The sequence below is a fragment of the Sinohyriopsis cumingii genome, chromosome 8, assembly GCF_028554795.1.
Source record: "Sinohyriopsis cumingii isolate HCF-2022 chromosome 8, ASM2855479v2, whole genome shotgun sequence".
Classification (NCBI taxonomy): domain Eukaryota; kingdom Metazoa; phylum Mollusca; class Bivalvia; order Unionida; family Unionidae; genus Sinohyriopsis; species Sinohyriopsis cumingii.
This window is the reverse complement of record NC_142968.1, coordinates 1827629-1853193: the sequence shown is the minus strand read 5'-3', so window position 1 is coordinate 1853193 and position 25565 is coordinate 1827629. Positions and strand designations below refer to the sequence as shown.

General features: G+C 36.5%; 1 long non-coding RNA gene across 1 annotated transcript in view; it reads right to left on the bottom strand.

Annotated features, from left to right (window-relative positions):
* Positions 1-7399: 7399 nt before the first annotated feature.
* Positions 7400-25565, bottom strand: part of LOC149792856 (uncharacterized) — a 32808-nt gene continuing 14642 nt past the window's right edge. The window contains exon 2 of the long non-coding RNA XR_016422527.1: positions 7400-8028. This is a non-coding gene — a long non-coding RNA (uncharacterized LOC149792856). The remainder of the gene's footprint in view (positions 8029-25565) is intronic.

Sequence of the window (25565 nt, the reverse complement as noted above, 5' to 3'; positions counted from 1 at the left end):
ATTGTATCCACGAAGGTGGAGTATGCTAGTCACCTGCGGTTTTAAGAGCACCGGAAGCGTAATGCGGTTATGCAGTTGTTAGCAAAGCTTTAAACTAATGGATTAGTCACAAGGAAATCACCCAAAATTCTCTCTCTCTCTCTCTCTCTCTCTCTCTCTCTCTTGTGTGCTTTATCCATAACTACCAGAGATAACCATGCCTGTTCATTTGCAGAAATTTTATGTAAAATCGAAGTATTCTTTTCAGTTGCCTCTAAACTAAAAGAAAAGAAAATTAATTGAAAGCATATGAATAATAGACGTATACCGTGGTAGATATCGCGATATATTAATAAATATCGCGATATACCTCGGTACAAAAGTTTTCGTGGTACCCAGTTCAGATAGTAATCGGAGAAGGCGAATCATCGATTGGCAAGTTCTTAAAAGTGTCGACTGCATATTCATTAGGACAAAACACATTTCTGCAAATGAAATGAATGCAAACTGAATCGAATAAAATCCATCTTTCATCGTGGTCCAATCAATCCTCTTTTTATTCTTTGCGCCTATATATTCTCTTGTTCAGGTGCGTTTCCGTCAACCTTTTAATATCTGACTTCAAGGGCAAGTTTATTTTTATTTTGCCTGCTTGTTATAAGTAAGTTGTAAAATGCCTTTTCATCTGTATCAACTCAGTCCGAAGATTATTCCATTAGAACAATCAGGTTAACCTCTTTGACCTTTTCAGAAATAAATTATGCAGTTAAATTGCAATTGACAAGTTGAATGGCGAAAGGGATATAGGTCATTGATAAGAATCGTGCAAGGGATAGAGCTTATTAATATGAATCGTGTGTGGGATATATGTTATTAATATTAATCGAGTGACGGATATCGTCTGAGGGATATAGGTTATCAAAATGAATCGTGTAAGTGATAAAGGTTATTAATATCAATTTATTAACGTGTGAGGGATATAGCTTACTAATATGAATCGTGTAAGGGATAAATGTTATTGATATGAATCGTGTAAGGGATATAGGTTATTAATATGAATCGTGTAAGGGATGGAGGTTATTAATATGAATCGTGTGAGGGATATATGTTATTAATATGAATCGTGTAAGGGATATAGGTCATTAATATGAATCGTGTAAGGGATAGAGGTTATTAATATGAATCGTGTAAGGGATATATGTTATTAATATGAATCGTGTCAGGGATATATGTTATTAATATGAATCGTGTCAGGGATATATGTTATTAATATGAATCGTGTAAGGGATAGAGGTTATTAATATGAATCGTGTAAGGGATAGAGGTTATTAATATGAATCGTGTAAGGGATAGAGGTTATTAATATGAATCGTGTAAGGGATATATGTTATTAATATGAATCGTGTCAGGGATATAGGTTATTAATATGAATCGTGTAAGGGATGGAGGTTATTAATATGAATCGTGTAAGGGATAAAAGTTATTAATATGAATCGTGAAAGGGATATAGGTCATTTATACGAATCGTGTAAGGGATATAGGTTATTAATATGAATCGTGTAAGGGATAGAGGTTATTAATATGAATCGTGTAAGTGATATAGGTTATTAACATGAATCGTGTAAGGGATAGAGGTTATTAATATGAATCGTGTAAGGGATAGAGGTTATTAATATGAATCGTGTAAGGGATAGAGGTTATTAATATGAATCGTGTAAGGGATATATGTTATTAATATGAATCGTGTCAGGGATATAGGTTATTAATATGAATCGTGTAAGGGATGGAGGTTATTAATATGAATCGTGTAAGGGATAAAAGTTATTAATATGAATCGTGAAAGGGATATAGGTCATTTATACGAATCGTGTAAGGGATATAGGTTATTAATATGAATCGTGTAAGGGATAGAGTTTATTAATATGAATCGTGTGAGGGATAGGTCATTTATATGAATCGTGTAAGGATATAGGTTATTAATATGAATCGTGTAAGGGATAGAGGTTATTAATATGAATCGTGTAAGTGATATAGGTTATTAACATGAATCGTGTAAGGGATAGAGGTTATTAATATGAATCGTGTAAGGGATAGAGGTTATTAATATGAATCGTGTAAGTGATATAGGTTATTAACATGAATCGTGTAAGGGATAAATTTTATTAATATGAATCGTGTGAGGGATGGAGGTTATTAATATAAATCGTGTAAGGGATATAGGTTATTAATATGAATCGTGTGAGGGATGGAGGTTATTAATATAAATCGTGTAAGGGATATAGCTTATTAATATGAATCGTGTGAGGGATATATCTTATTAATATGAATCGTGTAAGGTATAGAGGTTATTAATATAAATCGTGAAATGGATATAGGTTATTAATATAATTCGTGTAATTGATATAGCTTATTAATATAAATCGTGTAATGGATATAGGTTATTAATAACTCTCTCTCTCTCTCTGTACGTACGTATTTGTATATATGGATGCATGTATATTAATGTAGTATTTGTCTTGTCTGTATGTATGTACGTATGTTGTTGTTGTTGTTGTACGCCATTTTTCAGCACAAGATAGGCTACACAAGACGGCCAGTATTAATGGTGGATAAAGAATCCGGGAAAACCCGGGAAAGAACCAAAGACCCACGAGAAGCTACTGGCAAGCTTTCTCACATACCCATATTGGCCGAACTCGAGACTCGAACCCACGCAGACAGAGGTGATCCGTAACGGTGAGCGCTTTAGACCACTAGGCCACTCGGGCCCCTGTATGTATGTATGTATGTATGTGTGTATGAGTTTCTTTATTTCCTCTTCAAATGAGATTTTATTAAGGTTCTTTTCATCATTCCATAATAGTAACGGGAACATTAAAGTGACATTACTGAATATACAACACACTAAATATGTAGTATATTTACACAATGGCTGGATTTAAGTCCTCCGCATTAAAGATTATATTTTTGCCGAAATTTCATTAATATCGTAACAAGCATGGACAGCAAGGGAAAACCCCCAAAGTATGTTTGATCTTCAAAAAACAAGGCTATTTTTTTATATAGAACATCCAACAATTTAGACATAGTATGAGATACAGTATATTATTAATATTTGCAGTCTACCGTAGATATGATTTGAAATATAGTGTATATATATATATATATATATATATATATATATATATATATATATATATATATATATATATATATATAATAGTAAAGCATATTAAACAGGAAGCTGTTATATACATGAAATAGGTTATATGTGTATGTATGTATGTATGTATGTATGAATTCAAAGTATGTATCTCTTTTTATCTTTGTTGTACAAATGCCTCAAGCTTGCTACTGTCAGTTCAAATACCTTCAATAGCTGTGTTATATTCCTTTTTATTACTTAAATTTGTAAACGTGATATGAAATGAAGTTAAATAAATCAAGTGTACATTTTACCTGAATATCATGCATCAAGTTTGTTCGAGACATGCTACTAAGCAAGAAACGTGTGTCGGATATATACACGTGACTCTACTAAGCAAGAAACGTGTGTCGGATATATACACGTGACTCTACTAAGCAAGAAACGTGTGTCGGATATATACACGTGACTCTACCTGTATATACTAGTTCGTAAGTCCAATCCAACTAAAACAACATAGATCCTGATCTACCGTCGCTTAATGATCAGGGGATGAAATATTTGTTCTACCTATTGCTTCTTGCAAATTGCCGGTCCAGATGTACCAGCGAATTATGCGACAGCAGATTTGGGTCTGTCCAGGTTGCAAATGGACTTCACTTATAAGCGAGTATATACAAAAATCTACTGATATTTTGTTTTGTTTCTAGTAATAATTCGGGAATTCCAGATATTTATTATTTTCTTTATCCTTTGTTCCTAATAAGGAATCGAGTTATTGTGAAATTTTATCTTCCATACTTTTATGCAGCACTTAGGCACAATGCAATATTAGACTTAATCTAAATCCAGATATAGGCTTATCTTAATTGCTATAATCTCATACGTGTAAAAGTACTTGGTCTTCTGGGGTTTAACGTCACGTTTCAGTCCGTGATTGGCTATACATGGAGGCTAGTGTATTTTGAGGATGAAGAACCCAGGATAAAAAAATCAAATACCCAAGGGAAATTATTGAAAATTTTTTTCACATACCCACTTTGGTCAAATCCAGACTCGAACTCTTTCGGAAAGAAATCAGACGTGTGAGTGATCCGTAAAGGCGATCGCCTTAGAGCACTCGGTCACTAGGGCCTACAGATTAGACGAATACATACAGATAGTTACACAGAGTTGTAAAGTATTATGGACTATCAGGAGGCAATAATCTTTAATCCCAGTAGTCTGTGACCAGACAATTTATTATAACTAAAACAAGGACACCCACACCCACATATGCACACAGGACATACATGCACTCACCCACCCGCCCACACATACGCCCCGACACACACACATATAATTGTAACATTACAGTTAAGTCAAATTATATAATCGTGCATGACTTTGCCCGACGGAAATAGTTTCTAAAATTAACATCGTTAATAAATCGTATTAGATGGATTTCTCACCTAGCACGCAACGTTATATACCATGGCATTATAAAACGTTTAAATCTTGTAAGGAGATAACATTCCTTCCACTGATTTCTACGATTATCTTTACACAACATCCACTCGATAATGTCTAGATCGGTTTATACATCGTGAAGTTCAATTTTTAGCACATTGATTTAGAACTCGTAAGCTATACCAGTCTCCAAGATAATTCGATTTGTCAGTATCGACGGCGATAAACTTTAAGTCCATGTAACATCTTGCCGTCAATTTGCAACTTCGATATAAACTGTACGGATCATATCCCTAATTGAGTTAGAATCATCTCGTTTATTTATGGAGCAACTATTCAAGTTGCAAATGTATCAAACTTATTTTTTTTTAAAATCATAATTTATCAGTCAATCCAGTCGTCGAAATATCCAAGGTGTTCTGAATAAAATAAAGTTTCTTGTTTGCAAAGAGATTTCCGGTGAACAAAAAATATGACTTTTCTGTAATATACTGAACCAACATACTTCAAAGGCCTTTTATATTCTCTCAGAAATACCTGAATGCTTGCCTTCCTGTATGTAGGTCAAGTCTTTGGAATTACTACAAGTATCAGCTCCTGAATGTAAAAACTACCGGTTTATGTTTGTTTTACTATTGCGTCTGAAATGTTATTTATGCAGAAACCTACCGATGTGGACTTCGAAATGTTATATATGCAGAAAAATACACATGTGAGGTTTGAAATGTTGATAATGCAGAAATCTACAGGTGAGGTTTGAAATGTTACTTATGCAGAAAAGTACCCATGTGAGGTTTGAAATGTTGATTGTGCAGAAACCTACCCATGTGAGATTTGAAATGTTGCTTAAGCAGAAAAGTACCCATGTGAGGTTTGAAGTGTATCTTTATGTGCACATTGAGATCATGTGTTTAGATGTTTTTGCAACTGAAATGGTTTTGTGAGCTTTATTACATTTTCTAGCTTCGTGGACCGTAACACGTTTTTGTCTGCACTGAGGCAGGTTTACGTGTTTTATAAACACGTGTCCTTTTTACGCCCCGGACTTGTAGCTACGGAAGACCAAGGGTCATTCAAACGTCATTTATCAACCACGGGCTTGTGTTTATTCAGACTTAACACTGACAGCTGTCATGTCGAGCTAAGAAAAATCAGCAGAGACCAGTGTCTTTCGGAATAAAAAAAATCACCGTTTTAGAACGTATTTCGGCAATTACGAGCTGAAATAAGTAGAATATTGCCATTCATATGATAGAATGGTACATACCCCAAATGATATAATGGTACATACCCCAAGTGATATAATGGTACATACCCCATATGATAGAACGGTACATACCCCAAATAATATAACTGCACATACCCTATATGATAGAACGATACAAACCATAGGACAGAACGGTACATAACCCATAAGAGAGAACGGTACATAACCCCCTACGACGGAATCGTACATACCCCATATGATTGAACGGTACATACCCCATATGATGGAATTGTACATACCCCAAATAATATAACTGTACATACCCTAAATGATAGAACGATACAAACCATAGGACAGGACGGTACATAACCCATAAGAGAGAATGGTACATAACCCCCTACGACGGAATCGTACATATTCCATATGATGGAATGGTACATACCCCATATGATTGAACGGTACATACCCCATATGATAGAACGGTACGTAACTCCAGACGATGGAATGGTACATACCCCACATGATGGAAGGGTACATACCCCCTTTGATAGAACGGTGCATACACCATACAATAGAACGGTACTTACCCCATATGATATAATGTTAAAAAACCCTGCGACGGAATGGTACATACCCCATATGATGGAATGGTTCATACCTCATATGATTGAATGGTACATAACCACTTACGATGGAATCGTACATACCCCATATGATGGAATGGTTCCTACCTCATATGATAGGATGGTATATCCCTCAATGGACCATACAGATCAATGGTATATATTTGCCTTGTTATATTTATATGTGCATTTATTGTTTCCTTCACGAAAGAATACCAAATTTAGCCAGTGGCGGGGTGAAGTGGTGGTGGTGGTGGTGGTGGTGGGGAATTGCCCTCTTATGCCAGGTGAATGGGGTGCCCGCCGGAGTTGCGACTTTTTTCATCGCACGCTTCATCGTATTTGGCACTCACCTTAGTGGAACGAGGGAATTCTTTATATAAAAAAAACTTTACGTGGGTGGGGTGGGAGAGGGCAACTGGCGTAAAACTGTTCTTGGTAGCAAAGTTGGGGCCCCACTAAAGAATACTGACCCTGAGCGCCTCGAACCATCACCCCTAAGCCCCAACCCTGAGACATTTCACTTCACCAATTAATATTGGGCTGTTGACATTTTTTTAATAGTCAGAATTTTTTTCTCCGTAAAACTCGCATGTAGTTTTTTTTGTAGATTGCTCTGCAGACCAACAGAAAAGAAATCCAGATAATTAATATTTTAAGAAAAATGTGTAGACTTAATATAATGGCATTGAAATCTAATCAGGTAATCTACATATACAAACAAACATGTACATCAAATTTATTTTGCCTATTTCAGGTGGGGTTTGCTTAATCAAGCTAACAATGGTCTGGAAGAAGAAAACTGAATAATGATTTAATTTTGAAATAATACCGTAACGTTCTTTAAATCTTAACCTGTCATTTAAATATGAATATAAAATATACCTACCATATTGCAAATCTATTGTGATTTTAGTTTTAGTACGAGTCAAGCGTCAATAATAGCTGTCCGAAAAAAAGAGAAAATAAAATGACAAAAATGACAAAATGAAATAATTACAAAATAATCTAATTGTATAAAAATATTATCAGATAACCTACAGACAGATATATAAACGCAATGACATTTGCATTATCCACTTCAAGCAGTTTTTACTTAATGGTGTTAGAAAGGATTTTATCAAAAGTACAGGTAAGCAAACACTTTAAAATGTGATTTAGAAAAAGAAAAAGAAAAGAAAAATACTGTAATAGCCTGAAATTCTTACCAGGTCATTTACTTGTGACCTTTATAAAATGTATAAAAGTTCATGGCTCTCACTGAGTTTTGTGCTATCGCACTATAACTGATTTGGTACGGTCAACAGCAAAACAACAAGCTGATTATTGTTTGTAAGGATGAAAGCAAAGTAAATGCCAGGCCAAATGAAGGATCGCCTTAAAATGCCCGGATGTACAAACTGTCCTATATGGTACTACAACGATTCATTTCACAGTTTTGTCACGCATCTATGTATTTCCTGTTGTTATAAAGATGGAAGAAGCAATACCAATAAAATAAACATCGTTCTTTGCATGATGTTTTTCTTTGATGTTGTTTTCTTTCTTCAGGAATGCAGCTAGGTATAAAGAGAATTGACTCGCATCTGCGAGTGCAGTCCATCTCCATGGATCCCAATTCGACCCTGCCACATGAAAAAAATAATAATAAAGGAAGTAAAGAAAATAATTTTCTAGATATGTATGCAGTCAAACTCTAGTAAGAAGCAAATCAATGGTCCTGGTATTTTGTGCATTGGACCATTAGGTACTTATCACCATGCAATTGGCAGACACAAATGGCATTTAACATTAAGATGAATGTTTGGAAATTAAAACTTTTCAAATAACCATAACTGAAGGAAAAAAAAACGTGAGAGCAAGCCAGTTTACACTTATTTATCTTAAACAGTCGACCGAGGAAGTATGAATACAAGACAACAGTGGCATTCAACTATTATTTATGTCTTATTTTCTAATAAAGACTAAAATAAAAACAGTGAACACGTGCATCATACGATATAGATTAAACACGTGTACCAGTCTGATTAAAATCGTGATCTCGAACATAACGGGAATCTGACAGACACCGATAAAATTTCATGCCCTGCTAACCTTTGAAATTCCCGACCCACATTATTTTAGTAGTTTATCAGATAAAGAGTTGAATTTCGTGCTAGAAAGAGCTATTGTTAGTTCTTGTTCCGAATGACGTTTTTCACTTTCAGAATTGTGAAAGCTGCAATTTGAATGGTGAATTACAAAGTCAATAGAATATTATCCGAGCAATTTTTAAAAGTATATATTGATTTTAATCCTACTGAAACATGCACTGCATCATAATTTTTTCCCCTCCATTAGACCTCTATTCCTCAAGAGAATAAAAACTATATTTATGACATCAGATGAACACATGATCTATTTATAAAGAAACAACAAATTTAAATAAATCGAAATTTTAGTTTCTTTATCACATCATACAGAAATACCGATCATTTTAAAAGCTGTATAACGTATAAACGTAAGAAGCAAGTCCCAATCTTAATATCGTTATTTATAATCCCATGATTCACTCACTACTGAAATACTTTCAGGTTAATGACGCTAAACAATGAGCTGTCAGATATAAACATCTTTCTCTTGTTTTGCACATTTAGGTTAAAGCATCTGATATAATCTATTTTAAACAAAATCATCTATTCTGTATACAAGTAATTTGCTTCGTGTTTACACAGATATAAAGTAGGCGAGACATATGAAATCAACTCCACACCTTCGTGTAATCCCCATTTTCCGTGGGGGGGGGGGGGAATCACAAGATCGTTGAGATCCATTACAATGAGGGGCTTCGGCTTGGTTGTCTTCCTAATCAATACGTTCTAACTCTTCGACCGCTCCGGTGGCCTATTGGTTAGAGAGTCCGCCTCGGATACGGGAGGTCGTGGGTTCGATCCCCAGCCGAGTCATACCAGAGACTTACAAAAATGGTACTAACAGCTGCGTCGCTTGGCATTCAGCATTACGAGGTCAGTGTTAGGACTGGTCGGCCTGGTGACAGGATAATGTGACTGGGTGGGACATCATGCTACATGTCTGTGGCATGATGCCCCAGTGTTAGACATCACTATAAACTGGCACATTTCAGACATCATAGCGATATGACTGACAAATTGTTAAAGCTACGTTAAAGATCAAAATCACATCACATCACATTTAACTCTTCGAAGCCGATATGACCAACAGATTAAACACACCAATCCCGTTTAGTGTCATTTGGTTCCCTGTACTAATAATTTAGCTTACTAATCCTTTATCAACAGAACCAGTCCAGAAAATCAATACGAGAAACGTCCAGCAACCGACAACTGTACATTCGGACCAACCTCGGCTACTTCTGCCAGACAATAGTATAATCCGGATGTATATCAGAGTAGCAATTTACAGAGAAAAAGAATCATACATTTTGTTCGCCGGAAATTTCTCGGCTAAAAAAGAATCCAAATCTGGGCTATTTTCAATGTTTTAATCGTTCCTTAGATTGATTGAGAGGCAAAATAAAAAATAAAAATATAGTTCCATTATTCACAACGTCTCGGCCAATTCCCGTATCGTAAATAAGCGATGTGATCCGAACGTTAGCCTCGACTTAATGTTCGCTGTATAATCCTTAAGACTGACTTCAAAGTTGCGAATGACACAGCAATGGGGAGTTAAGTCGTGGATTATTGAACTAGCCGAGACATAAAGAAAATGGATCGATGGATATGTGCAAACGCCATCCTCTCTCTACCTCCCGCTATTACAATTAAAATCAAAGCACTATTATTTAGCGTACAACGACCCATAAAATAAAACAAGGATCATAAGGTGCAACACAATTAGGTATCAGACATTTACGTCATCTTTTGGGTTGCTTTAGTACACAGTGACATTTAAACCTTTGTATTAAGTAGCAACTGTTTCCTTGTGACATTAATACGCATTGTGAACACTGTTTCGTAACAGTCGTTTTCAAGGAAGTTTATTAAGCGTTGTATAAATCGTTGTTTTGTTTTTGTTTTTTTAAATTATAGATCTTGTTTGCTTGACTAGTTGGTAGCTTGATTAAATGGCCGGTATATAGTTATTGCATATAGTTATTGCATTATTCCAGATTCGCTTGTCTCTTAGATAAAAGTTTACCACATTGAAAGAAATTTTGTTTCGCCGACAAAAAGCTCTCGTGCTTAGCTGAGCCCTCGTCACCAAAACTGTCACTGTGTTTACAAAAACAAGACATCAGTCTTTAGTAATAAGTATTAATACATTCACCAGACATGTTAGTTAGAGTCCTTTTTATGGAAACTAAGAAAACCAGAAGCAAAAACTTCCCATGAAATTATATGGCGGCTATCTCAGTTATAGACAGTTCCGGTGGCCTAAGTGGTTAGAGCATCCAGCTCTGAAGCGGGAGGTCGCGGGTTAGAACCTCAGCCAAGTCACACCAAAGACTTACATAAATAGTACTAACAGTTTCCTCACTTGGCGTTCAGCATTAAGAGGTTAGTGTTAAGACTGGTCGGCCTGGTGTCAGGATAATGTGATTGAGTGGGATATAATGCTACATGACTGCGTCAAGATGCCCCAGTGCTAGACATCACCATAAACTACCAAACGTTAAAAATCCAAAATCACACATACACACACACACACACACACACACATACACACACACGCACACGCACATATACACATCTGTTGGGACGTATAGGCAAGATTGGCAATACATATTTTCGGCGTGTGGGAGTGTAATATGCAAAATATTGAAAAAATCGTCAACTTTTCGATGCCATTAAAATATTTTTGCGAACCATATCTTAGCTAAAAGAATGGATGCTAATTTTCTGTCCCATATTGGTATCACGAATATAAGGACGGTAGAACAAATCATTGTGAATCCAACGTCAGAAAATGCATTGTGACTCAATTTCCAAGGTCAAGGTCGCGTGTCCAAAGCTGCCCACCACACTCCCGTCTTTTCTCAGACATGCTGATATTTTCTTGCTACAGTGATATCATTCAAAGCCCTGTGTTCGAAAAACCAATTTTTTGTTTAACCACCGCAAGAACGTACCCCAACTAGGTACGCTGGCTATATGGGCCAATCCATCCTCCATCGAATTTGCAAAATGAGCATTCTGTCTGTCTACCTTTGTTAAAAATAATCGATTTGAAAATAGGCATCTCGTGACACTCGGAAAGTGTAACATGTAGGGAAAAACTGTTGAGTTTTCACTCCAGTCTATGATAGCCTTTTGTAGGGGAACTACTCTAACCAGCATCAGGGTGTAAGTAGCTTTTATCAGCGGAGACGAAAGAGGCTTGCCTTTTCTGTCTATGATATAGAGGGGTATGCTGATAAAGAATTATTTACTATTATTTATAAAAAAATAGGATGAAATTATGAACAGGTCCGGTCCTCCCTAGAATGTGCGGGGCCCAAGGCAGCAAGCGATGAGCGCGGGTCCCCAAGCAAAAAAAATTGCATTACGGAGTATCTCGGGGAATCGCCCCGTTCGCCTTTCCATAGGACTGGGCCTAATTATCACAGATAAAGCCATAAAAGGGAAAGCAACTACCTCAGCCCCAAAAATTAAAAATGCCATAACAAATAAAGATAAGGCAGACCTCCTAGCGAAGCATTTTTCGAACATGAGTAGCAACAATAATCACACCAAAAACTTTCAAGAACACAAAAAACTAATGGAGGGAACCCAACCTCAAATGTTTCAAGACCAAGGAACAAAAGAATCTCACCTAAATAGCGACATCACAGTACATGAATGGAAGATAGCCCTACGATCCAAAAACGAAACATCCCCTGGTAAGGATCAGTTAGGTTACATTATCTGCAAAAAACTACCTATCAATATAACAATAGCCGTAATCAAACTCTTTAATAGGATATGGGATAAAGGCCAACTACCCACCAAATGGAAACAGGCCATAGTAATACCAATCCCCAAGCTAGGTAAAGATCCCAACAACATAAATTCGTACCGACCCATCTCCCTTACAAACAATATTTGCAAAATAATGGAGACAATAATCGCAAATAGGTCAAAACACCACCTAGAAACCAATAACCTACTCTCCATAAATCAATGTGGCTTTCGGAAAAAACGGTCCACAACTGACCAACTTCTCAGATTGGAAACAGACATCAAACTCGCTTTTAACGCACATAGGAAAACCGATCGCAACCTCACAGCGGTTTTTTTAGACCTAGAAAAAGCGTTCGACCTAGTATGGACCAACGGACTAATGGCCAAATTAAACCAATTTGGAATAACTGGACGCTTGTTCAACTGGATTGGCGATTTCCTCACAGGCCGGAAAATTACCACAAGAATAGGCAACACCCATTCGGAAGAATTTTCACTTGAAAATGGAACACCGCAAGGCAGTGTAATAAGTCCGTTACTATTTAACCTAATGGTAAACGACCTTGACCTCAATGTAGCCTCCAGAAAAATAAACTTGTCACAATTTGCAGATGATAGTGGCATATGGAGGAATGGAAATCCTGCCAATAACACAGTAGTTAAAGAAATCCAGCAGAGCCTAGACAACATAGGGAGATGGGCGGACAAATGGGGTTTCAAAATATCTCATGAAAAAACTGTGGCAATCATATTCACCCCCAAACGAAATAACAACCTAGTCTATCCAAACTTCTATATACAAAATCAATTAATCAAATACGTAACAATAGTAAAATTCCTAGGAATGTTCTTTGACAACCACCTGACATGGAAACAGCACATTGAACAACTCACCCAGAATTGTAACAAAGATCTCAATTTACTCAGGAACATCACAGGGACTGACTGGGGATCCAACCAGGAAACCCTCCTCACGATATATAAAAGCCTAATTAGATCAAAACTGGATTACGGTTGCCAAGTATATAACTTGGCTAAGCAACCTATGCTACAAAAACTTGACACTATCCAAAGGAAAGCCTTACTATTATACACAGGAATACTCCCCTCACCATCATTAGAAGAACTACAAACACTAACAGGAGAACTACCCTTAAAATTACGTAGGCAAGAACTGCTCCTCTGATACTCCATTCGATTAGATACTCACCCAGACAACCATCCCACCAAAATAGCTATAAATAAGTGTAAAGTTGTCTTCAAACCCAAAATCATACCCACCACACCAAGTGGCAAAGTAATCCTTGAACTAAGAGAAAAGATACCTCTACTAAAAAAACAGGTAACAAACAATACAGACCAGAACAAATCACCATGGTTACAAAAACCACCAAGGATTAACACTGAAGCTACCAAATTAGGCAATAAAGAAGGACAAGAAAACTTACTAAAACCTGTACTGGTAAACGAAATCAACCAAAAATACCCGGACTATGTTAAAATATATACCGATGGATCAAAAACAAACAACCCACCAAGAACAGCAGCAGCAATAGTCATCCCTGAATTCAATATACAAACGGGATCCAGATTACCTGACTATTGCTCCATTTACACCACTGAATTCTGGGCTATACTTGAATCACTACAATGGATCAAAGACAACCAAATACCTAAAGCAGTCATTATAAGCGATTCCCTAAGCGTTATCAAATCGATCCAAAATCGCAATACACACTCTAGGGAACAATTCCTCGATAGAGCATGTCAATTAATCGACGATATCACCACAGCACATCAATTAGTCGAGCTCATGTGGATACCGTCGCACATTGGAATCTCTGGCAACGAAACAGCAGACAAAGTTGCAAAAACCAAACTAGGAGATCAAAACTCTATCAAACTTAACTATAGCTCTACAGAAGCAATAAGCTTCGCACAAACATATATAGACCAAACATGGCAAGATTTTTGGAACTCCTCCACAAAAGGGAAAAATCACCATGAAACCCAAAAAAACGTAGATAGGAACATACAGCTACCTAAGGGTACCTATTTAGAACAGAAAACCATAAACAGGATAATAACTGGAAAAACTAAACTAGCAAGCAGTTTTGGAAGGTTTATAGGACCCAAACCAGCAACCATTAACTGCTTTAACTGCCACACCACCGAAGATCTACACCACGTATTCAATATATGCCCAAAATATCAACTCGCTCGGAAAATATTTATCAAAAACCAAAAAGAGATTGGATTACCACACACATACCCAGAGTTACTTATGGACTCTAATAAAAATAAACAATCAGCATATAAAAATATAAATCAATTCATAGACTCAGCAGGACTTAGGAACAAAATATAATTACTATCCCCACAAAACCAAAAGACCCAGTAACTAGCTAAATAAATGTAGAAGCCACCACATAAAAAACCATAACATATCATTCAATTTTATAAAAGTATTAAAAAATAATTCACTTACGAAGCACCTATAAAAAACTAAGGAAACCGCAAAATCGGATGCCCTAGATGTCCTTAACGAACCTAGTAATCAGCTAGGATTCCTGTCCTAGATGTCCTTAACGAACCGTGTAATCGGCTAGGACTCCGGTCTCTTGCTAAATAAAGTATAAATAACATTCAGTCTCTAAAAACATCAATTAATAAATAACTTAAAGAGGTAATATCTAAAAACTTATAAATAACATAACGTAGGAAACACACCCTAAACACCTCGACTAGTAATACCATAATAATCTTGAAAATCTCTCTTCATACATGATATCTACTAAGAACCTCTATAAACAGCATAGAACATCCCCCCTCCTTTTAGAACATTTTGAAGAGGAAAAAAAAAAGAAAAAAAAAATCTCGAAAAAAAAAATCTCAAAAAAAAAAAAGAAAAAAAAAAGGCAAATGCAACAAGAAACCAGCGATGTAAAGCAAGCAGGACCGTTCCCGAGCTCTCCTTCCCACTAATGACAGCCAACCATTCAACTGTAGGGACCTTTATGGACCCACAGATTGAGGCCAAACTATCAGGGTTCCTTGAATCCATAAAAGCCTGGGGGAGGTGGCACCATCCCCTTCCCCAGGAACAACTAGCAGGCTGCGGTGCAGTCAGAAAAAAGTGGCACATGCACAATTGTGCGAACGCTACTATAATTAAACTCAACAACAAACAAATCACAGTTGTTTGAACCTTGTGTCCGTTAGAATAGGTTTCATTGTTAATGTTGCTGTACGAAAACAATCGTGGAATGTGACAGTAAACTATTTTGAGAAAGAACAAAATTGGATTCACAAACATAAGAAGGCCTGAAAAGTAAACAGTTACGTTCAGTGGTGTAGTGCTAAATAAAGAAGTGAGGGAACGCATATTACTCAGACGCGGGGAGGACAATGGCGAGCGCAAAAATAATAAGGGAACGCGCAAAATGTAAGGGTACGCCGATCTCACGCGTACCTACGGCACTACACCACTGGTAACATTACGTAATCAATTGTATCTACTTCAGATTCATGTATAAGCGTCACGCGAGATAAGCGGGCAAGCATAAATATTAATTAATGCGTGTACATTCTATCAATATTGCTCTATCCGTGGAAACTGGTCAAAATTAAAAGAAGAAATAAAACAATATTGCTTGATTATGTATGACTTACCTCTCTCAACAAAACATATTTCCTAAATGCAGTTATAGCGTCGCATCATTAATGACCGAGTTTTTTTTATGGAATTTTCGTCTCAAAGGTAAATGTAAAACTAATAATGGATAGTTCCCGAATGACGTCATCAGAAGCCATATTTGTGGTATGATAATAAGAGTCGCCGCTGAGTTTGTATGGAGTTTGGAAGTTGAAATTAATTCATTGGATATCAAGACACTGTTACATAAAATACCCGCATAAACAGAACCCAAATCAGGCTTTCTGTTAGGATCTATATTTATAATTTATTAGCTGATTTTGCTTCAGTGTACCTTGTTCAGAATGCCCAGTTTTGGTGGTCGAGAAACTGCTAGGTTGCCATTCGTCCAGGTAAAATGGGCAGAACATCGTCTGCTAGTGACCTTATCGGGAAGCATCAAGGAAACTAGAAACAAATTCAGTTTAAACACTAAAATCTAAACATTTCTCAAACCGTCGATGCTATCTAAAGTCTGGGGCCTTGAGGGGCCCGAGTGGTCTAAAGCGCTTGCCTTTATCGATCACTGCCATCTCTCTCGTCCCTGTCAACGTGGATCTGAGTCTCGGGCTCGGTCAATGTGGTTATGTGAGAAAGTCTGCCAGGAGCTTCCTGCGGTTCGGTGTTTTTTTTTTTTCTTTTTTTTTTCCTTTCTTTTTCTCCGGGGCTCTTCCTCCAACAGTTGTACTGGCCACAATGCAGATCATATCTTGCGCTGAAAATTGGCGTTAAACCCAAAAACAACAACAAAAGTCTATTCACAGAACGACATATCAAGGATCAACGAGAAACTGCCAAGACTGTAGATAAGCAAGTCTATAATAATGCCGTTATCACAGGTGACTGGTACAGAAAAGTAGCTTGCTCGAGTTTGGATTACAAACTTCCACCTCTGTATCCTGAAGATAGTGAGCCAAAGTGACTCACCGTTGTTACTATTATTAGAAGTTTTATCCAGTCTTATTACGTATGCGGTCATTATTTTAGGAAGGATATTTAGCCATTACCAGACAATTGAAAGAAGCGGTGTCATGTCACTTTTTTTCTTTTCAATTTATTTTTGGTAGTCGATTTGTCTAGGCGGAAAATGTCTAAACCACAAAATGAGATTCTTTTATGAGTTCTTCTGTACGGGAAACTATTCTGGACGTATTTGGCTATTGCCATGGTAATATACTATTCTGGACGTATTTGGCTATTGCCAAGGTAATACTAACATGTCAAGAAAATTACACATTTATTGCAGAAAACAGTGTTTTGTATTCATCAATTTATATACTTCACCGCGTTATGTCGAGAGTTAGTCTCATATGACACGGGAATTGTAAATTCTAATACGAGAGTTGCAGAGGTTTCGACTGCTTGCGCTTCCATGACAATCATCACTCAAACTTGTATGTACTCTACTTAGGTTAGATATAAAAGAAAAATGTATCAGATCTGTCAAAAATCTGAACCATGCATGGCACTACGTGGTACAACAACTGTCAATAAGCATTATTTAAGTATACATGTGTATTCCTTTTCTCTAAACTGATGTTAACCAGTCCCGCAGACCAACATTTAATAACCGCTCCATTGGTCTAGTGGTTAGGGCGTCCGCCTCGGACGCGGGAGGTCGTGGGTTCGATCCCCAACCGAGTCATACCAAAGACTTACAAAAATGGTATTAATAGCTGCCTCGCTTGGCGCTCAACATTAAGAATGTTTGTGTTAGGACTGGTCAGCCTGGTGTCAGGATAATGTGATTGGGTGGGACATCATGCTGCATGTCTGCGGTATGATGCACTAGTTCTACACATCGCTGTTAACTGCCACATTACAGCCATCGTTGCGATATGACTGAAAAATTGTTAAAGCTACGTTAAAAATCCAAATCTCACACCCACCCACCCCAAACATTTAATATGTGTTCCTTGTGTCGCACTGAAGGTACCGGGCACCCAATTCGTGCACGTGTTTCACATCATTCCGTCCCTTCAACACCCCGTGGCTATTTACGACTACAAATATGCATTTTTCATGAATGCTATCGATTTCATGTAGATATAGCTTGATATAAGGTCCTTCAAGTTTGCTAGACCGACTAGTTTGCGGCTACCCTATGCTGACACCGAACCGTGTCAGCGAATTCCAGCTTTTCAGTAGGCAAACAACTCTGACCTTGTACCCAACATAAATGTCCAAATATAAAAAATAGCGCGGGAATGCTCAGAGGAAACTCGGATTAACCGTTAGGTTAACCTCTTCCCAAAAAGTGTCCATATAATTTAGCCCTGATTTTGCTTTAGTATTTCTCGGTGCGTGTAAATAATGACCTTACAAAGCAACATCGAATTCTGGGGATCCAGCTAAAGTGAATAATTGTCATTTAAAGTTATGTGAAATCAAATTCTAACAAATGACACTTATTATTGAAATAGTCAGTTTCTCACCCCTACGTGACCTGTATGACATTTACTTTGGAGTAGTGCAATAACAAACAGCTCGCGGATTCTATTAGAGCAATGCAAAATCAGATCATGGACTCGATTAGAGCAGGGCAGTAACATCTTATTGATTCAATTAGAGCAGGACAATAACAGATCATGGACTCGATTAGAGCAGGATAATAACAGATCATGGACTCAATTAGAGCAGGACAATAACAGTTCATGGACTCGATTAGAGCAGGACAATAACAGATCATGGACTCAATTAGAGCTGGAAAATAACAGATCATGGACTCATTTAGAGCGGGACAATAACAGTTCATGGACTCAGTTAGAGCAGGACAATAACAGTTCATTGACTCAATTAGAGCAGGACAATAACAGTTCATGGACTCAATTAGAACAGGACAATAACAGATCATGGACTCAATTAGAGCAGGACAATAACAGTTCATGGACTCAGAGCAGGACAATAACATATCATGGACTCGATTAGAGCAGGACAATAACAGATCATGGACTCAATTAGAGCAGGACAATAACAGTTCATTGACTCAATTAGAGCAGGACAATAACAGTTCATGGACTCAATTAGAGCAGGACAATAACAGATCATGGACTCAATTAGAGCAGGACAATAACAGTTCATTGACTCAATTAGAGCAGGACAATAACAGCTCATGGACTCGTTTAGAGTAGGACATTAACAGCTTATGGACTCGATTGGGGTAGGTCAGTAACAGCTTATGGACTCGATTGGGGTAGGTCAGTAACAGCTTATGGACTCGATTGGGGTAGGTCAGTAACAGCTTATGGACTCGATTAGAGTAGGACAATAACAGCTTGTTGACTCGATTGGAGTAGGACAATAACAGCTTGTTGACTCGATTGGAGTAGGACAATAACAGCTTGTTGACTCGATTGGAGTAGGACAATAACAGCTTGTTGACTCGATTGGAGTAGTGCTACATTTTAAAGACTAGAGAGACTCATCTTCCGTTCATTTTAATTGGCTTACAATTCTGAATGTCGCCAGAAATCCCTTATTTTTTTAAAGATTATTCTAGCGATTCTTTTTCTTATCATGAATCACGTTTTAAATTATACATGTATCTTTACATCACGCTATGAAAACGTACTGATGTAATTTATCATGGATGCCAGTTATAATAATAAAAAAACGCGATGTCAGTGCAACCTTAGAGCTGACTGAACTTCGTCTGCATCAATTAACGACATATCTTATTAATTAACCACTTTGCTCCTTTGGTATCGTAATATAGGAATGGAATTGATACTGGTATACTATACATATATTAAATATGTAATCATGTTACTAATTTGTACTATTTAATAATAAATAACGAACCAGATTTAGATTTTTATACCTTTTGTAGATTTTTTTCAAACACAAATTGTTTAAAAATTATGCCAATATGTTAAAAAAGGAAAACTGACCTTCAATTGGTGTAATTTAAAACGATTAAAATGTTACTTCGGAATCACAAACAAAATATATCCCTATCTCAATAAACACAATTTCACATTCGGGACCTCTAGCATATATAATATACAGTCAGGTAAATAGCAGCATGAAATAAGGTACCCTGCTGGTCATTGATATTTATTTGATCTCGAATGCTAGAAGCAGTGACCAATGGCTATCTTTGCCTGTTGATAGTGAGTGAGAGTTAGGTTCAGGTAGGGCTTACACACCCATCTCCGTGCAATTCTGGTCTTAAAATTTATCCAAGATGGTTCATGGAAATTTATTTGAGAAACAAAATCCATCTACCAAATAGATTCAAAACGATGTTCTTCTCTGATTTGTAAAAACAAAATTAATAATGACCAGTTCCTTATATTTGTATCAAGTTTTGTTTCCTGGACTCCGGCTACAAATTGTTATCTTTTATTTTCACGTAAACGTGAACATATATTCAGATCATTTGGAAATGTTCTTTAAAATGAATACGAAGATAACATATAAGGTAAATCGGGCGGTGAGGATTCTTTAAAATGAATACGAAGATAACATGTAAGGTAAATCGGGCGGTGAGGATTCTTTAAAATGAATACGAAGATAACATGTAAGGTAAATCGGGCGGTGAGGATTCTTTAAAATGAATACGAAGATAACATCTAAGGTAAATCGGGCAGTGAGGATTCTTTAAATTGAAAACGAAGATAACATGTAAGGTAAATCGGGCGGTGAGGATTCTTTAAATGAATACGAAGATAACATATAAGGTAAATCGGGCGGTGAGGATTCCTTAAAATGAATGCGAAGATAACATGTAAGGTAAATCGGGCGGTGAGGATTCTTTAAATGAATACGAAGATAACATATAAGGTAAATCGGGCGGTGAGGATTCCTTAAAATGAATGCGAAGATAACATGTAAGGTAAATCGGGCGGTGAGGATTCTTTAAATGAAAACGAAGATAACATGTAAGGTAAATCGGGCGGTGAGGATTCTTTAAATGAAAACGAAGATAACATGTAAGGTAAATCGGGCGGTGAGGATTCTTTAAATGAATACGAAGATAACATATAAGGTAAATCGGGCGGTGAGGATTCCTTAAAATGAATGCGAAGATAACATGTAAGGTAAATCGGGCAGTGAGGATTCTTTAAATGAATACGAAGATAACATATAAGGTAAATCGGGCGGTGAGGATTCCTTAAAATGAATACGAAGATAACATATAAGGTAAATCGGGCGGTGAGGATTCCTTAAAATGAATGCGAAGATAACATATAAGGTAAATCGGGCGTGAGGATTCCTTAAAATGAATACGAAGATAACATATAAGGTAAATCGGGCGTGAGGATTCCTTAAAATGAATGCGAAGATAACATGTAAGGTAAATCGGGCAGTGAGGATTCTTTAAATGAATACGAAGATAACATATAAGGTAAATCGGGCGGTGAGGATTCCTTAAAATGAATACGAAGATAACATGTAAGGTAAATGGGGCGGTGAGGATTCCTTAAAATGAATACGAAGATAACATGTAAGGTAAATGGGGCGGTGAGGATTCCTTAAAATGAATACGAAGATAACATCTAAGGTAAATCGGGCGGTGAGGATTCTTTAAATGAATACGAAGATAACATGTAAGGTAAATCGGGCGGTGAGGATTCTTTCATTAGGTTTGATTGATTCAGACGCTATATCAAATGCTAAATAATTAGACAGAATCATAAAATGTGAAATAATTACACAGAATCAGGGTTGTTATCGTTCCCGAGTGTCATTTGGATCAACCTGTCTGGGATTACTATCTTCTCTCACAAGCCTTCTCTGTCCACAAGTATGGTAAATAAAAGCTGTGTCGGTTTATTTATATATTTTGTTTGTTGACAGTTTACAGTATCTGAGGGCATCAAGAAATTACAATGAAGTGTATTACATCTCAAAAACCCCGGCTGTTGCTTTTCTCCTTGTTCATTTATTTCGCATCTAGGTGTAAAAAACGGTGTAGATGGGGAAATAATGACTACATCAAAGGACTATATTCTTTCTGATGTGCTGTTCATCAAAACAACAACAACAATAACAACAACAACAATAATAATACTCATCATCATCATCATCATAATCATCGTCATCATTGTCCTGGTTATCGTCATCATCATCATCATCATCATCTATTTCATCATCATCATCATCGGTGGCAAGAAGCGAACATCAAGTAAGTTATTAAATATGAAACTATATTTTCTGACATATAATCTCCATGTAATTAACCATTCTGCAAAATTTGTTGGCGGAAACAAAATTCGGTGCATGGTACAAGCAAACCCCAAGGTAACAAATACCTGGGACTAGAATTTACCTGGGACTAAAACTCGAATTATAGCCTCAGTTCACACAATACATCTTCAGTACGACGAATGTCTTACGTCAATGAAGATGGAATGTCCTTTGTGACTGAACTGTTCGTGGGTGGCAAAGCAATGATCTATGATGATATATAAAACTTATTTTCAAATATATTGTTCCTTTGTGTGCCCTGTATCAGTGTTAAGGTACGGCATGTACTGCACGACACGAACACACCTATCATTATGCTTAAGAAGTACAGACAGGAAAACGGACATAGATAATAGGTATTGTTAATGACATAAATAGTTGCTTCAATGCGATTGTTGTTTCAGTAGGTATCAATGAAGTGAAAACGGAATCAATAAAAAATGACGGATACAAGATTATGAAAATGATGATGCTGTCAACGAAAGTACCGAAAATTCGAGTTGCAGAGTCACTTGCTGACGAAAAGCCAGTCTCCACTCCACCTGTCTTACACCAGCTGTCAATCGATCGTCTTTCTTTTTCAAATGGAGTGCTAATCGATTCAAAGTTGTGTTTTGAGTGAATTATAAGGTAGTTATAAATCAAGTACCTACTTGTTGAATAATGAAGCAGCTTTGCTGATAGTCAAACATCTAGACGGATTTCGCCATGACACATAGACATTTATCATACATTTATCATATATTTCTCAAAGACATTGTGCTTCGAAATATTTGACCTGTTATGACAGGACCATAAAGTTATGCCACGTTTTCATGTGAGTAACGTTTGAACAGGTCGGTCATTTGATCATATCTGCATTGTAGATGTATACAGCGTTATGTACATGCATGCATAATTCTTTTTTTCTGTATACTATATATACACATACGAACATATATTATTGATCAAAAGTTGAATTGCTAAAAATTCGTGTACATTGTTATTCAACGAGTCTCTGAGTCGCTTGTAAAAGACATTATGGTCTATTGTTTAAAATGATTTTAGAGGAGCGGGATTATATACCTGGCTGCTATAAAACTACTTTTCACCTATTCTAAACAATTTTCATAATAACGTATACAGCAGTGGGTAAACTTTAATTAAAAACAAAATAGCACTTTTTCTTATCGAACTTAATGGGAAGAGCAGAAAAGCAGGGCGGGCGTGCATAATTTGCACAAAAAAACCCCATAAACTGCTTTTAACCACTGCTACGAAGTAAAATCCGCATTTAAAGGAAATTATCAAGGAAATTGGCAGAAGCAACAAACAAAATATTTAAAAAAAAATAAAATAAATAAATACAATAAAGTTGACTGTCATATTCATGGTATTTTCAATAACTAAACCCTCCATGTTTCAGTGCTAGAAATTATAGTAGCAAAATTAAGCAATAAATGCCGCAATTAAAAAGAAATAACCAGTTAAAACAGTTTCTCATTATTCGTCCATATATCTAATTCTAGATCGAAATTCGTATAATAAGAAGAAATGAACATGAAAATATTGAAACTCTATCATCGGAAACTGCGACTGTCGTATTAGTACCACTAGGCCCATTACCATAATTCCACGAGTTCATTTTCGCTCACAAAATGTCCGGGAAAATTCTATGGAATATGTAGGATAGCGGAATCGTGCAAAACAGCAGTTTTAAAATTTAAAAAAGGAGTGATCTAACAAAAATGTAACAATAATCTAAATATATTGATTACATCTGTTCTTTGGTTATACTTTTTAAGTCAGGCAGATTTTATAGTGTCTGCATCAAAACATCGGACACTTTAGTGGGATTTTTGGGTGGTCGACTAATGAAAAACATTTTAAAAAATTTCATAATCATGATATCAGCTAAAATTAGGGCGACACGTGATTAAAATTTATTTTCAAGCATACTGTAATTAGACTGGATCATAATTGATTTTACAAAGTACAACATTCACTCTTAGGTGAATAGATAATAGATACATTAGACTGTGTTAAACGGCATGTGTGAAATTCCATCCCTAACCCTAACCCTAAAACGGCATGTGTGAAATTCCAAGAGACCACAGATTAATGCTAACCAGTTTTTGCTAAATAGTACGCTCTCTTTTAAAGGTAATCCCATCGAATAAAGGATGTCGCAGTGACCAGCTTTGGATGGTCAAGGGACCCGATACACTTTCCTATGTACCTTCGTTACATTTGTTTAAAGTCACCACAGGCAAAACCACTAAGCTAGGGCCATTGATCAAATTCGTTCAATATAAACGAACATGTAAAACATCTACTGTAGCCAAGGGCTATCGACATAGACGTGGAACAAAGTCGATTCACGACAAAACATGTACTTTTTCATCTTGCATTTAATATTAACTACATTTACATGCAGGTCAACTTCCTAAAATCTAGGTCACTCTGGCCCATATGTTCAGAACATTTGATGCAAGTATTTACCTTTATCATTTACATAAGTAACAAAAAAATAACTTGTGGTTGCACTGAGGTACTTTTCTTGCCCATCTGGTATACTAAGTTTATGGATTATGTACTGTACTGGCGAAACAGCCGATAAGTAATACGTGACATAATCTCCTTTTGGTTCGTTCTAAGCACATCCTTATAAATTATTATTTTTATTTTTGGGTGGTGTGTGGGTGTTTTTCTTTATTTAAAAGAACTTAAATTATAAGCGTGAAAGAAGAGAACAATTTAAAGTTTGGATTGATTTCACAACACAGTAAAATCCCTGTTTCATGCAATATTTTATTCGCGTCCTCACATAATACTTCTATTAAATAACCAGATTTATTATTGCAAAGATTGTATGATGTTGGGAAGAAAAGGAAGTAATTAAATGACTGTATTTACAGTAAGAGTCTTTCAAAGTACCTGACTCCATTCATAGTAAGAGTCATTAAATGTACCTGACTCCATTCACAGTAAGAGTCATTAAATGTACCTGACTCCATTCACAGTAAGAGTCATAAAATGTACATGACTCCATTCACAGTAAGAGTCATTAAAAGTACCTGACTCCATTCAAAGTAAGAGTCATTAAATGTACCTGATTCCATTCACAGTAAGAGTCATTCAAAGTACCTGACTCCATTCACAGTAAGAGTCTTTCAAAGTACCTGACTCCATTCACAGTAAGAGTCATTAAATGTACCTGACTCCATTCACAGTAAGAGTCATTAAATGTACCTGACTCCATTCACAATAAGAGTCATTAAATGTACCTGACTCCATTCAGTAAGAGTCATCAAATGTACCTGACTCCATTTACAGTAAGAGTCATCAAAAGTACCTGACTCCATTCACAGTAAGAGTCATTAAATGTACCTGA